Source organism: Pelodiscus sinensis, chromosome 3, assembly GCF_052426305.1.
Source record: "Pelodiscus sinensis isolate ZL-2025 chromosome 3, ASM5242630v1, whole genome shotgun sequence".
In the NCBI taxonomy this organism is placed as follows: Eukaryota; Metazoa; Chordata; order Testudines; family Trionychidae; genus Pelodiscus; species Pelodiscus sinensis.
Window position 1 is genome coordinate 97,276,801 of NC_143054.1, and position 12,996 is coordinate 97,289,796.

A 12,996-nucleotide genomic window follows, 5' to 3' on the forward strand; every position below is an offset into this window, starting at 1 on the left:
GTTAAAGAAAGCTAATAGGTTAGGTTGACATGATTTGTTCTTGACAAACCTATGCTATTACAATCACCTTATTATTTTAAGATGTTTCCAAATGGATTCCTTAATTTATGATCTCCATTATCTTTCCTGATACAGAAGTTAAGCTGACTGATCTCTAATTCCTGGGTTGTCCTTATTTCAACCAATAAGGACAACCAATTCTGGGTTGTCCTGATTTCTGGAATGCCATGTCAAGGTGATAGACGAGTGCCTCCATTGCCCTCAGAAGTGAGTCTCCAACCATCACTACCCTGCTTTTCCTGCTGGCAATGGTGACTGCAGACCTCACAGCCTTGGGGATGGAGCATTGCCTGCTGCCAGAAGTAAACAGATCCCAGTGCCCTCCCTGTGACAGTCATGTTCTCCTCTCCTGGTGATTTGACAGCAGTCCTCTGTAGCTGGATAGCTTGCTCAGCCTATGATGTCTCCAGAGGAAAACTCTTGAGGAATTTCTCATGGGCACTTATGGTCCTGAGCCTACCCACCTCTTTTTGTAGCTCTCCTACCAGCTTCACGAGAGATTCTACTAGCAGGCATATTTCACAGTGGATGGTCCTCCCAAAGCTGGTTTTCCGTGAATGGGAAGTGCAGGCCACAGTCTCAGGAAAACCACACCAGTGTCTGGGTAGAGACATACATGGTTAGATTGTCTGTCTGGATTCAGGCGCAGGTGGAGAAGACAGGAGCATTGCTAGCACAGGCAATGCAGCCCTTTCTAACCATAGTGATTTCTTATGACTCCCACATATGAATTTCCTCCCATACTCATCTGTTTGTAGTCCCCTGATTGCTAGCTCCCCTGGGTCACTTGGCCTCTGGCTTTTAAGACTTCCTCTCCAAGGTCACCTCGATCTCCTTTTTAACCATACCAGGGACAGGTGATCACAAGGCTGACTGAGGCTGATCAAAGATGATAAAGGATGATCCAGGGAACAAAGGTTCCAATAGTACCCAGATGCACAATCCCAACTGACTCAGTAGCTGAAATACCCTAAAAGAGAAAAACACACATACTCGAGAAAACTCACTCATCCCAGAGATAATACTCGCATCTTGTTCATTCAGTAAGAGGATCTTTCTCCCCCTCTAATTTTGTTTGCAGTCCCCCATTTGCTAGCTCCATATCTTATTTAAACAGTGAGTCTCTTCTCCTCCCACACTACCCATCCTCTCATACCCATGCTAGGAATGTTAAGAAGCATGTAATTCATTAATCATTTCATTGACACAAATTTTGTCAACTACATGATTAATCGATAGGGGATAGTGCTCAGTCCCGGCTCGTGCTAGGTCCAGCAACTACTTCCACTGAACTGAAAGTAATTTAAGAGCCGCAGCTGGCCAGCCCTATATAAAAATAAACTTCTGTGTAAGTCGATGGCGTTAACTGATAAATGTTTGCGTATCGGTTAATCACGTAATCATCTACACTATTACATCCCAAACCCCTCAACCTCACAAAGGTAGTCACATTTTCTAAATTTATTTTTGGAGCCCATTCAAGACTCCCTCTTTTCTCTCATCTGTTCCATGGTAGCTCTCAGAGGGTTGGAACTGTGGGAGCAGAATCTGTGGTGATCTAGGTATATTTGAACACTCTGCTTTCATGAGCAGTTCTGCAGGTTATGAGTAGACATAGAACCCCTCTCAACACCTTGCATACTGAGCCCAGCTCTACTGAGTTTTGACTGCATTGGTGTGGAGCCTGTATGCGTGGCTTCAGTGCTCATTATTTATACATATATTGTATATGTGGCAGGATTTGTCTCCTTGTAAAAGATAATGTGTTATTGTTGATTTCAGACAATAACGGTAACTTGTACCTTCCCTCCCATTCCACACACCGCAGAATATCTCCGTCATTATTTCATATTTCCAAACACTTCCTTAACCTTATGTTTGGCTGCTGTTGTCTTTGTAGCTTCTATTTGTGCATTTATTTATTTTCTTTATTTCCTTTTTCATCTTTTTTCTTCTTTAAAAGTTTTACCTTATGGTATTATATGTCTGAAAAATTTGAATCTGGTAGTGTGTTTCAGGCCCATTTCTAACTGGAAGGATCTTGACTTAATATATTTGCATTAGAATATTATCCACTAAACAGTGTTCTAATATACATGTTTTGTATGGGTTTTTTCCCCCAAGAATATCAAAGTGCATTTTGTGTATTTCTAAATATGTATGAGACACATAATTAGTCTTCACTATATATTACTTTTTTTCTTTGAGAACATAGAGTTTTGCAAATTTGAAAAACAGAATATAGCTGATTGGAAATCTGAGGAAAGAGCCTACTGCAGTATTTCAAATTGAGGTTATATTTCTGCAAAAAAATTACACACACGTCTAACTCTGCATACTGTGCGTAATCCCCTTAAAGGGAATGTGACTATTTACAAGCAAAAAGAAATGAATGAATACATGCATAAATCTTTGCATGAAGTGTATTGTAAATACTTATCTGTACATAAACTATGTTTTTAAAATAAAATTGTTTAATTAAACACGACTAAATTTTTTTGAGTTTCACAAAAAATTATGGAAAATATAATTACACATATATGTACGTGAGAGAGAGAGAGCAGGCCGGAGAAAGAATATCTCCACTCGTTTTGTGTGACCAATTACCAGTATCAGAATACTACCTTCAAAGCTGAGAAAAATCTCTTGGCTAACTACAAGGAAATACCATTAATGTTTTTTGTCTGTATTCCATTAAGGCTTGGCAGTTGGTTCCTAGTCTGGACAGATACTTTGTTCACCTGAAAAAGTAACTAGGTTGCCCTCAAATTTTTTTGTTTTGTTTGTTTCCCAATCAAAACCAAAACAAACAATAACAACACACCCCTAAAACAGCCTTGGTATATTTTGTGCTCCATTTTGAAAATTTTCACTGCTTATTTGTAGCAATGATTACAAAGCCTGTGGAATAGAAACCTATTGAACATTGCAGCTATACAGATAGGAGCACACGTTACAGATTTTAATAGTGATGCTGTTTTATATTGCCAACTTTGAAACAGTTTATTCCTAATGTGTGCTATAATCAAGTGCCAATTATTATAGACCACCTCAATTAAAACATCTTATTTTATTAAATGTTACGATTTACAACTTTTTATTTTTCAGTGGCAGAATACAAATACAAATTCCTTTTTTATAGTAAATCTGCATTTGTATACCTTTATTTCCATCTAGCATATCCAGGACTACAGTTTATATACTTAATTAAAACTAAATAATAATTCCAAGGATGTATGCTGATGGTGAGAAACTGATTGTGATGATGATGATGATGATGATGAATGTTTGCTCTCCAGTGATAGTTTCTTTAAGAGACTTCACTTTTAAAGTTGTGGTGACACTGCTGAAATCCTGTATTTTGGAGTAGGTTGGTACTGAAATCCATATTAGTCTAAATTCTGCTCTCTGTTACAGCAGTACATACCTACTGACAGTATCCTTATAAGATTTCAATAGGATTGAATCACTGTATCTGAGAAGAGAACGTGGCGCACTGTATTGCAACTTCTTTATACATAGAGCAATCATGTAAATATACGTAAGAAGTGCCACATTTTGCTGGTTCATTGGTATCAGTGTGGCTTAATACATCTGTAATTCAGAGAATTGTACGCAAGTGGAGTTTAGCAGCATTGTGCTTCAATGCTAACTTTAGAGTGTTTATAAAGTGCTACAGGATTCATGCATACTGAAGAGTTCAGAAATGTAAATTGTGTTGTGTGATGTGTTCAAAAGGCATTGCATGTTTACTTCTTACCTATGTAGTTTCAGGAGGGATAGGATTAGTACAGTGCCCTCTCTTGATAAAGCTGTTTTGGAAAGCCAAGAGCTGCAGTCCTCTCTGTTATGTCTTGGCATCCCAAATGAAATCAATGAGTTTGCATGGATATAACAGAGAAGAGAATGTGCCCATGCGTGTTTTGTGTCTTACAAAGGATATTTAATATGGTAAGAAACGAGAATATAGTAGCCTTAAATTAGAGTTTGCTTTTATAATGTTACAAAGAGGGAGGATTTTATTTTAGATGAGCATTCAGCTGTTGCTAGATTTTCCTGCTGGAAAAAAGTAATAAAAGACTGTAGTGTAACTGCAGAAAAAGGAGCAAGTTGCTGAAAGCTGGATAATTTGGGGATATAGAGATGTTACTTCCTCCCTTTGCTAGGCTGTGAAATTCTTTGTAATTCCCATTGGTAAAGCTGCCAACACAAACAAAAACCCCTGAAACTTCCCCCAAGCCCTTTGATAATGTAGAAAAACATATAATCAGAGGAATGCCTTTATCAGTGTAAATGCTTGATATTTTCTCTTAGAAGCATTGTAGATAGAGTAGAAAGGTTTTATGAGGATCCAGAAGGAATATAAAAACCTAAGCAATAATGAGAATAGGTTGATAAAATATGTTCCTAAGCAAATACTTTCTTACTAAGAAACTTTGACCATAAAAATCACAATTACAGTATTAATAACTTTAAAGATCAAAACCTACAAATATATTTCTGTGCGATATTTTAAACGTTTTTGTTAACTACTTAAAATAAAGTTGAAGTATCTTTCAAAGAAAAAGTTCGAGAGATCAGTATGAACTTTAAACTCTCAGCAGTAACTGTTTTATGATATGATTTATCTGTTAACACATGGTCAACCTCAAATGTAAATCTAATTCCATGGAAAAAGCTGTAAAAAAAAATCCTTTTATGAAAAAGCAATGGTCTATTAACCTATCCTTTTCTCTAATTTTTAAAGGAATTTTATGAGAAGGTTTCACTGTATTCCCCACATAACAGCATAAAAAACAGGAAAAAAAAGGCTATTCAATAGACAAAGCTGTTTCCAATCAAGGACCAGTTAAGGTTAACAGACCTAGCTAAGCCAGAGAGAAGAGGTATCATTCTTCAGTACCCACCAAAGCTCACACAGGAGCCAGACTGTACTGTGCTATGTGACTGAAGCATGACATTAATTTTTAGTAAAAGCTCTATTTCAATGCTTATATGCAGCACCATCTGCCTTAAATGTCAAAATTAGGCAAAGCATGTACCATTTGGAAGTATAACTTTCTCTATAAGGTTGTTTAAAGGTCCTTTTGTAGTGCTTCCAAAAGTTAGGGTTCCTTTTATAACACCTTGTTTTTAGTGACTTTTATTTTATATGCAGTGCTGAAACTTTGTGTATGAAGAAAAGACCAAGTAAATTTTCCTACTGTATGTTTTGGACATAGAATTTCACATGAAAGAGAAAACATATAAATGGAAAAATCAAATATAGTGAAACATATACAAGAAACTATCATCATTATGTAAGCTCTTAAAAGGGTGTCCCCAAACACCATTTAATTAACTTAAAATATGAAGTGCAATGCAATTCGCTTCCATCTTTCCTGAAAAGACCACCTCAGCTCAGCAATTGTTTTTTTGTTAGTACCTTGAAATGGACACATTAATGTAGGTTTCACCATAAAGTAAGCTATACATAGGATAGGGTTTAAGGGCTAGCTGAGATGAAGATCTCGTGTGTGTGTGTGTGTGTATGTGTGTGTGTGTGTGTGTGTGTGTATGTATATATATATATATATATATATATATATATATTATTCTAAAGTAATAAAAATTTTATTTCAAACTGTTTTTAAACTAAACTGACTCCTTTGCACTGTTCAGGTAACGTGAAATAACTTAAAACTGACCAGAGCTGTCCAGCTGAGAATTTCTCCTAGTGGTTGGTGTCAGGAGCTCTTGGTATAAAATAAGGATGTTAAGAGGTGGGTAATTGGCTAATTGCTTAGTCGATACAATTTGTGTCAAATACACAATTAGTCAATAAGGAAAGGCATTCAGTCCCGGCTTGCACCAGGTCCAGGAGCTACCCCTGCTGCGGTTCTGCAGTTTAAATATAGTGGGAGCTGGGCTCGCACCAGGTCCAGTAGCCCCTGTCCATAGGGAAGAAGGGAGGCAGGTTGTCCCAGTGGGGAGCTGGGACCCCTGTGTACAGGGGCTGCTGCCTGAGAAACCTGTGTTCATGGCCAGCCCAGGCCGGTGCGAACAGGGGTCCTTGTCTGTGGGGCATCCCAGCAGATCCTTCCTGCCGTGAAGCAGCCCCTGTCCTGCTTTGCAGCAACCTCCCTTTGCTGTCCTTCCCTCCCCCCCCCCCCCGCGCTTCTGCCCCGATAAAGGCAGCAGCATGGCAGGGGGAGGACAGGCAGAACCACGGAGGTGGTACTGGGGCGGAACTAGCTTCTGCTGCCACTGATACAGAGGCAGCGACCTACGTTTATCGGGTAGTTGACTACTTGACTACTAGCTTACATCCCTAGTGTAAAGATGGCATAGGCAGTTCCTACACCAACTAACCTTCAGTCCCAGGTTTAGGGGATGTTGGGCATGGAGATAGAGTGCCCCTGAACTCTGCCATTTCTCAGATGCCTTGAGATTTTTTAGGAACCATAACAAGTGGGTATAAATTGCTTTAACTTGTGGTAGGCCCAGAGACAGTGAAGTTTGGATCTCTGTAACAAGGAATTCTAGTTAGCTCCCTGTTAGCCTTCCCCATCTGTGCCAAGTAGAAGAGCATCTGGTTCTGTAAGTTTAGCAATTGTCTAATGAATATCTAGGTATGCTGAGGCTTGCACTGGGTATTTTAATTATAAATTATAGAGATGCCAGATCTAGCTGCACATTTAAATTTGAGTTTTGCACTTAACACAGGAATGCAACCACTTTATTACGTAGTAAAAATATAGCATTTCCTCCCATAAAATTACACTTTTTGAGAATATAGCAAATTTTTTGAGAATACAATAAAGTTTAAATGTATTTATTTTCAGAGGACTAGATCTGAACAACACTGTACAAAAGTGTTCAACACAAGAAATAAAGTATATTGCATACAGTTGAACAAATGGAGAAACTGTAGATAGACTGAAAAGTAAATTACTCAGATTAAAGCTTGTTCAGGACACTAGCACTTAACCCTCGACTTTTTAGACTTCAGTGATTAAAAATGGTTAAGAACTCCCCAAAAGATTTAAATCAAAAGCTCTGTAAATTATATCTTCTCCTTCCTGACCACCTTCAAATATTATGAAATACATAATAGTCCTCCAGCTTTCACTTGTATATAATAGCGTCTTCCTCTTATGTATACCAACTTGTTAGTCAAATCAAGCTGGAAAATTTATCTTCACTCTGATAGCACTTTTTAATATCTGTTTCACTTCTCACTGGTGGCCAAGCAAAACTGTTTTTAGGATGTTCATTTAAATTAGCATCAGAAACCATAAAACATCTTACTGGATTTCACATACTGAGTAGAGTCAAGATTGGCCATTACTTGGAGATCATCAGTGGAAGCCGAGGGAGTTGCAGGATGTCTTGTAGGTGAAATGATCTTTTGAATTCAGAAAGCAACCCAAGAGAAGCTTCAGAAAATAGTGTACTAGGTGAACTAAATAAAAAGAACAGATGCTAAAATCTTTAGTGCAGAAATCATGTTCTCATACACCTAGTGTATGAAATGAGGCCCTGATTATGATTGGGGATTTTGAGCACGATGGTAACAAACAACTGTATTTAATGGGTTGGAATAAAATATTTTTGTAGCTTTTACCTTCAGGCTATGACTACACTATGCGGAAGATCGATTGCTGTGATCGATTTTCCAAGGTTCGATTTAGTAGATGTAGCGGAGACCCAGTAAATTGAATTCAGAGGGTGCCCTCTTCGGTACCAGTGTACTCCTGCTCCTCATGAGGAATAAGGGAAGACTACGGGAACATTTTCTCTCATCGACCTCCCTCTGTAGGAATCTGTGATTGAAGATACTTTAGCTACGTAATAACGTAGCTGGAGTTGGAGATCTTAGGTCTTCCTCCTCCTCTAGTATAGACCAGTGTCTTGTAAGTCTGAACTACAACATTGTAACCTATTTTTAGAAGAAATAATCTGTACAGTGTTTTCACAAAACAAGTTCTTGAAACTGGATACCTATTTCCAAGTGCTAGTAATTTTTTAAGGCATCAAGATTTAATTTTAGTAGAATAACCCCAGGATAGATGACAGCAGTACATTGTAAAACACAAGGCAGTAATCTAATGTACATTTTCGCATTGTGGGGACAGTCATTATTTTACTAAAACCAATCGAAAAAAACCTGTCATTAATTTTTCAATAGGGGGAGTTTGCAGTATTGTCAACTCTCACAACTTTGTCATAAATCTGCTCATAGATTGTTTATTAAAGACCCAACTCATTAAGTTGTGTGCTTACATTAGAATTTTAATTTTCATTAAAAAAATAAGTTTCTGGCTTTCATGGCTGTGGAGAAAATTTGGAATATATGACACCAAATCGCTCACCAGAAAGCAAAAGAAAAGATCCCACATTTATTATTTTATAATTTCAGGATTTTAAAGTTAATTTCATGATTTTTTTGGATCTCTAATGGTTGTTGAATATGTGATGCTGGCAGTATTGGCATTTGCATTTACAATATATAATGCATCTGCGAGTGTATGTACGGTACAGACACAACATTTTGGACAGTATAAATGTTGTAAATTTTTATATATCAAAGTGTCTTTTCCCATGAGTCCAGTAATTTTACCCAGTTTGCTTCAGTTGTGTGAAGCATTCTTTTGCTTTAAGGAAGAGATTTTAAAAATCAGATATTTTGAAAATAAGAAAAGAAACACTTTGGAAAAGCATTGAAGACCACTGAAAATCAATGGGAATTGTGCTTCTCAGTGAGCTGGGTGCTTTTGAAAAACTTAGCTATAATAATTAAGTGCACTATGGAATGCACTTTATTAGGGGAGAAGACAAAAGTGCACGGTTGTTGTGAAAAGTTTGTAAGAAGAGAACATTAGCTCTGCTCCTTGCTCTCCTTTTTTCCGTATAACTCTCAAAAACTCCTCTGAGATCTCTGGATGGTGTTGTGGTTGTGAGGGAATTAGTGAGTGGAGCAAAGTGAGGGGAGGTGACCAAGATTGTGATCAGACTTAGCATAGTCTGTTCCTCTTCTGACTGCAGTGATGTTAAAGCAACTATCCTTGCAGACACGAATGCTTAGAGTAGCAGCACAATGATGGCTGAAGTCCATGACTAGGACTCCCTCGTGTTACAGTTAACGCACTTATGCTAATAAATAAATTTCTTCATTTTTATTAGCTCACCTCCCCATTTACAACCAAGACCCTGCAAGCAAGAGTTGTAGAACATAATGGTTTATACGTAATTGTTAGGAAGCAAATCTAGAGGCAGCTTGGGTTCCCCAAGATCATGAAAACCAGCTGGGTTTGAGAGTGATACCTCTTCTATAACTGTGCAAAAAACAGAACAAAGTCACAGGCGAGAAATCACATCTATGGAAAATGGTGGTTTCTTAGTAATTTCCGTTTGCAGGTGCAGTAGTTTGCCTGTCATGGAGATGCTGAAGTGAAGGTTTTCCTAACTGGCACAGGGGAGAAAGCACCCTCTGGGTAACCTCTGATAGAAGCACTATTGACATTATTAATTATTATTACTACTTTGCCTACAACTTTCTCGTTTTTATTTGAAAATGCTGCCTTTACAATTTTATTAGACCAAATGTGCCCCCCCCCCCCCCCCACCATTCTATGCCAAACAAACCAACCAACCAACTAATGGAGAAATTTTGATTCTGCTACTCCAGGAGGAAGCCAAATGCCCATGCACTATAGTAGTGGGTTGTGAGAGTAACTGCATTGTTTCTCTGTACATAATATGAGGTGGAAGGTGGATCTGATTCTGTTGCTCATCAGCTTCCATGGGGTTTCCCTTCTGAAAAGTCCTTTAGCCTGGGTTTGCATTGGGCAGCAGGATTTGGCCCTTGGTTCATACGGTGTATTTTTCTTTGTCTTCACTTTCACAGAATTTTCTATGGTGGATTTTCCCTTTTTTTTTTTTTTTTTTTTTTTTTTTTTAATTCTAATGGTGAAATAAACCACAAATGCTTACTCATGCTATAGTTTCAACATTTGACATTTTGATTGTTACAACAGTTAAGAACAGGGTTTGGTCTAATACTAATGTCCAAAACAATATTTGAAAGCCGATTATACTCTCCTCAAAACTTTACATATGCTTCAATGGATTTTCATTGTCAGAGAGGCAAGCTTATATTATACCATAAAATACAATAAAATGAGGATTACTTGGTCTTTAAACACTTGAGATAATTACAGCTGACAAGCACCTGTTTAAGGAAATGCTCTGAGATAAAAAGCTAAACAACAGTTCCATGAAGTTCTCAGTAGGAATTTTAAGTACACAAAATAGGTATCTGATTGTAAGTATTTATTGCAGCCCTGGCAATCCTTTCTAATAATAAAGATTGGAGCTGTCAAACGATGGCACAAATATCCTAATCCGAAGTGACATAGCTTTCTAGCCCAGTTCATCAATCATGTTTTATTAGCTTTAACAGAGCCAGGCTGCTGTCTGTCATTTAAATTTTGTAGTGGTGACAAAAACTGGTGCCGAAAATGTGCTGCAGGTGTAACTTTCACTCAAAGACTATTCCTAAGCAGCAAGTTAGTTTATATTCATGTGGGGAGAGAGTGCCATCTTCAGTTTCATGTGTCCATGTAAACCAGCTTTGAATTCTGATTTTTTTTTTTTTTCCCTGGTGGCAGAAAGTGAAATCCTTTATAGTGGTAGAACTCTGGAAATATGTCCCTTTTATTAAGAAAACCCGTGTGTGTGCACATACTCATTTTTAAAATAGTTTATTTAGACATATTGATTGTGACATAACCTGCATTACAATAAATGTCAAGAAATACGCTTTGTTTCCAACTTTTGGTCTATAAGAACATGTGCTGTAAAAAATAATAAAAATGGAGGAGGGGGCAATGCTAGTGCATACACAGAATACTAACAACCAATTTGTCATTTATTGTCTGCATAATACATGAACATTATTTTTATTTACCCTGTTGTATTTTTATTCTACCTTTTAAAGAACAATCATAAAGAATACACATAAAGAATAGAATTGACTTTGTGGTGTTTGCATTGAGATTCTGGCATTTGACCTTTGGTTTTCTTGGCACTTTTTCACTGAGGATACTCCCTGTCTCTTGTTTCCAGCATGTTAACATATTCAAGTAAATATTATTTAGTGCAGTCACATACATTATTCTTGGGGAGGAGTCTTTTTAAATAGTTTTCAAGTCCAGATCAAACAATGGAATTCATTATCCTTGTGCCTGCTTTTCTTTTATTTATAAGATGAGTATTTTCTTGGCAAACATATGTCCTTTGCCTAATATAAATCTTAGAATCTTTAAAGTATATTTTGCTACTTACAAATATAAATAGAGCTACCTTAATATACCTTAGTTACTTGCAGTTTGTAGGCTAAATTATTTCATTTCTATAATATTATATTTTAACACTTAAAGTTACTTCCTATATTAAGGAACAGATGTGTCTCAGTGACAGCAGGCAAGCAGAGACTAGGAAGGTGGTTTCATTAAAAGAGCCTTGGGATAAATGCAGCGCATTAGATGCCTACTGAAAGACAGGAGCTGTTGATGGGGGTGACCTCTGAATGCAAGTCATCTTACTATAAACAGAAGGGTGTGGAAAGCCATTGGTCAGAGCCAGCCTTGTTTACTATTCAGATCTCTTCTTAGTTAACTTAAATAACTAAACTGAGCTAGGCACAGTGACAGTTCAAGGGAGAACAAAGTGTCTTCAGTAGTTCCTGAATCGAAGACAATACTGCTGACTTACACAGAATTTCCTGGTCCTGGAACTGGCTGCTCACCTTATATGCTCTACAGTGGAAATTATTGGTGCTAAACATAACACAAGAATATTTTTCTGGAGAATAAATTTACACCATTGAGAATTTGTTTCAGTTCTTCCAAGGCAAATGAGGTAAGCTTTTGATGGATTTTAATGTCAGAGCTTGAAATGCATGTAGTTTAGTGATAAATTGAGAAATACTAGTGGGTACTATATACACAATGAGATCTTATTGCAAAAAAGGATATATTTTCTCCTCTCTAGTTGTTTTGAATTTGATTTTAACACAATCTATTTGGTAATAGTAGTTCTTGAGGGCAGTAGTTGAGCATGGAAATCATGAGTTCTTCAAACTCTCTTGTTGTATTTTTTCCAAAAGCTTCATTTTCCCTGTTATTCTTTAGGTTTTTTAGGAAATAAAGTGCAATGCAGGTCTGATACTTTAATCTATGAATAATTTATTGATTTTTCATACATTTAATTTAAGGCATCTTTAATGGTTAAAACATTGAGATATGTACTGATGGGAAATGATCATTTTTTCAGAGACTTAGAAATGAAATTCATTAACTACATTTGGCAGAAATATTTGTTTTCATAACTAATTATGTACGTACACCAAGTTAATTTATTTGGTCTCTATTGAATTTTAGTATACTTCTAACATCATCTGACAATTGTTTAAGAAAGAAGATGAAGAAGTGTAATTATACTAATGTATCAAACTAATTCTCCTCCTTTCCCCCCCCAAAAAGTTAGCTTTTACTTTTCCTAGTAAACTTTTCTGAAGTGTTATATGACATTCGGGAGTAAATGTCTGGAGTTCATATTTGATTGTAATTTTACTGCTTGTAAAACCTTTGAGAACTTTTTCATGTGGTTTGTAATAACATAAATAGTTTCTGGAAAATGAGTTCTGACTGTAAAATGTTTTTTACATCGGTTCTTGCATAGAGTGCTGCAGTACACAACGTTCAAATGCAAAGTAGGAGGCGAGTACAGCAAAGCTATTGCTCTGCTGCATTCAGGGGCCATGATGTGAGTTGGCATAATGATTACTGCTTCTTAAATGTCCGTTTCATTCAAGAGAATCAGACAGGGTTTGCTGTAGGAGTACTGTTTTATTATCCTAGTAAAGGAAGCAAAGTTCAGGGGGGAAAATTA

The 12,996-nt window shown here is 36.9% G+C and overlaps 1 protein-coding gene across 21 annotated transcripts in view; it reads left to right on the forward strand.

Annotated features, from left to right (window-relative positions):
• EYA4 (EYA transcriptional coactivator and phosphatase 4) overlaps positions 1–12,996 on the forward strand; it is a 218,536-nt gene that overhangs the window by 76,185 nt on the left and 129,355 nt on the right. Inside the window, exon 1 of one of the 21 annotated variants that reach the window (XM_006136261.5) lies at positions 11,588–11,964. The exons of the other annotated variants lie outside the window; for them this stretch is intronic. The gene's annotated coding sequence lies outside the window, so the exon portion shown is untranslated. Of the gene's footprint in view, positions 1–11,587; positions 11,965–12,996 lie in introns of those variants that run through there. 21 annotated transcript variants of the gene reach the window in all.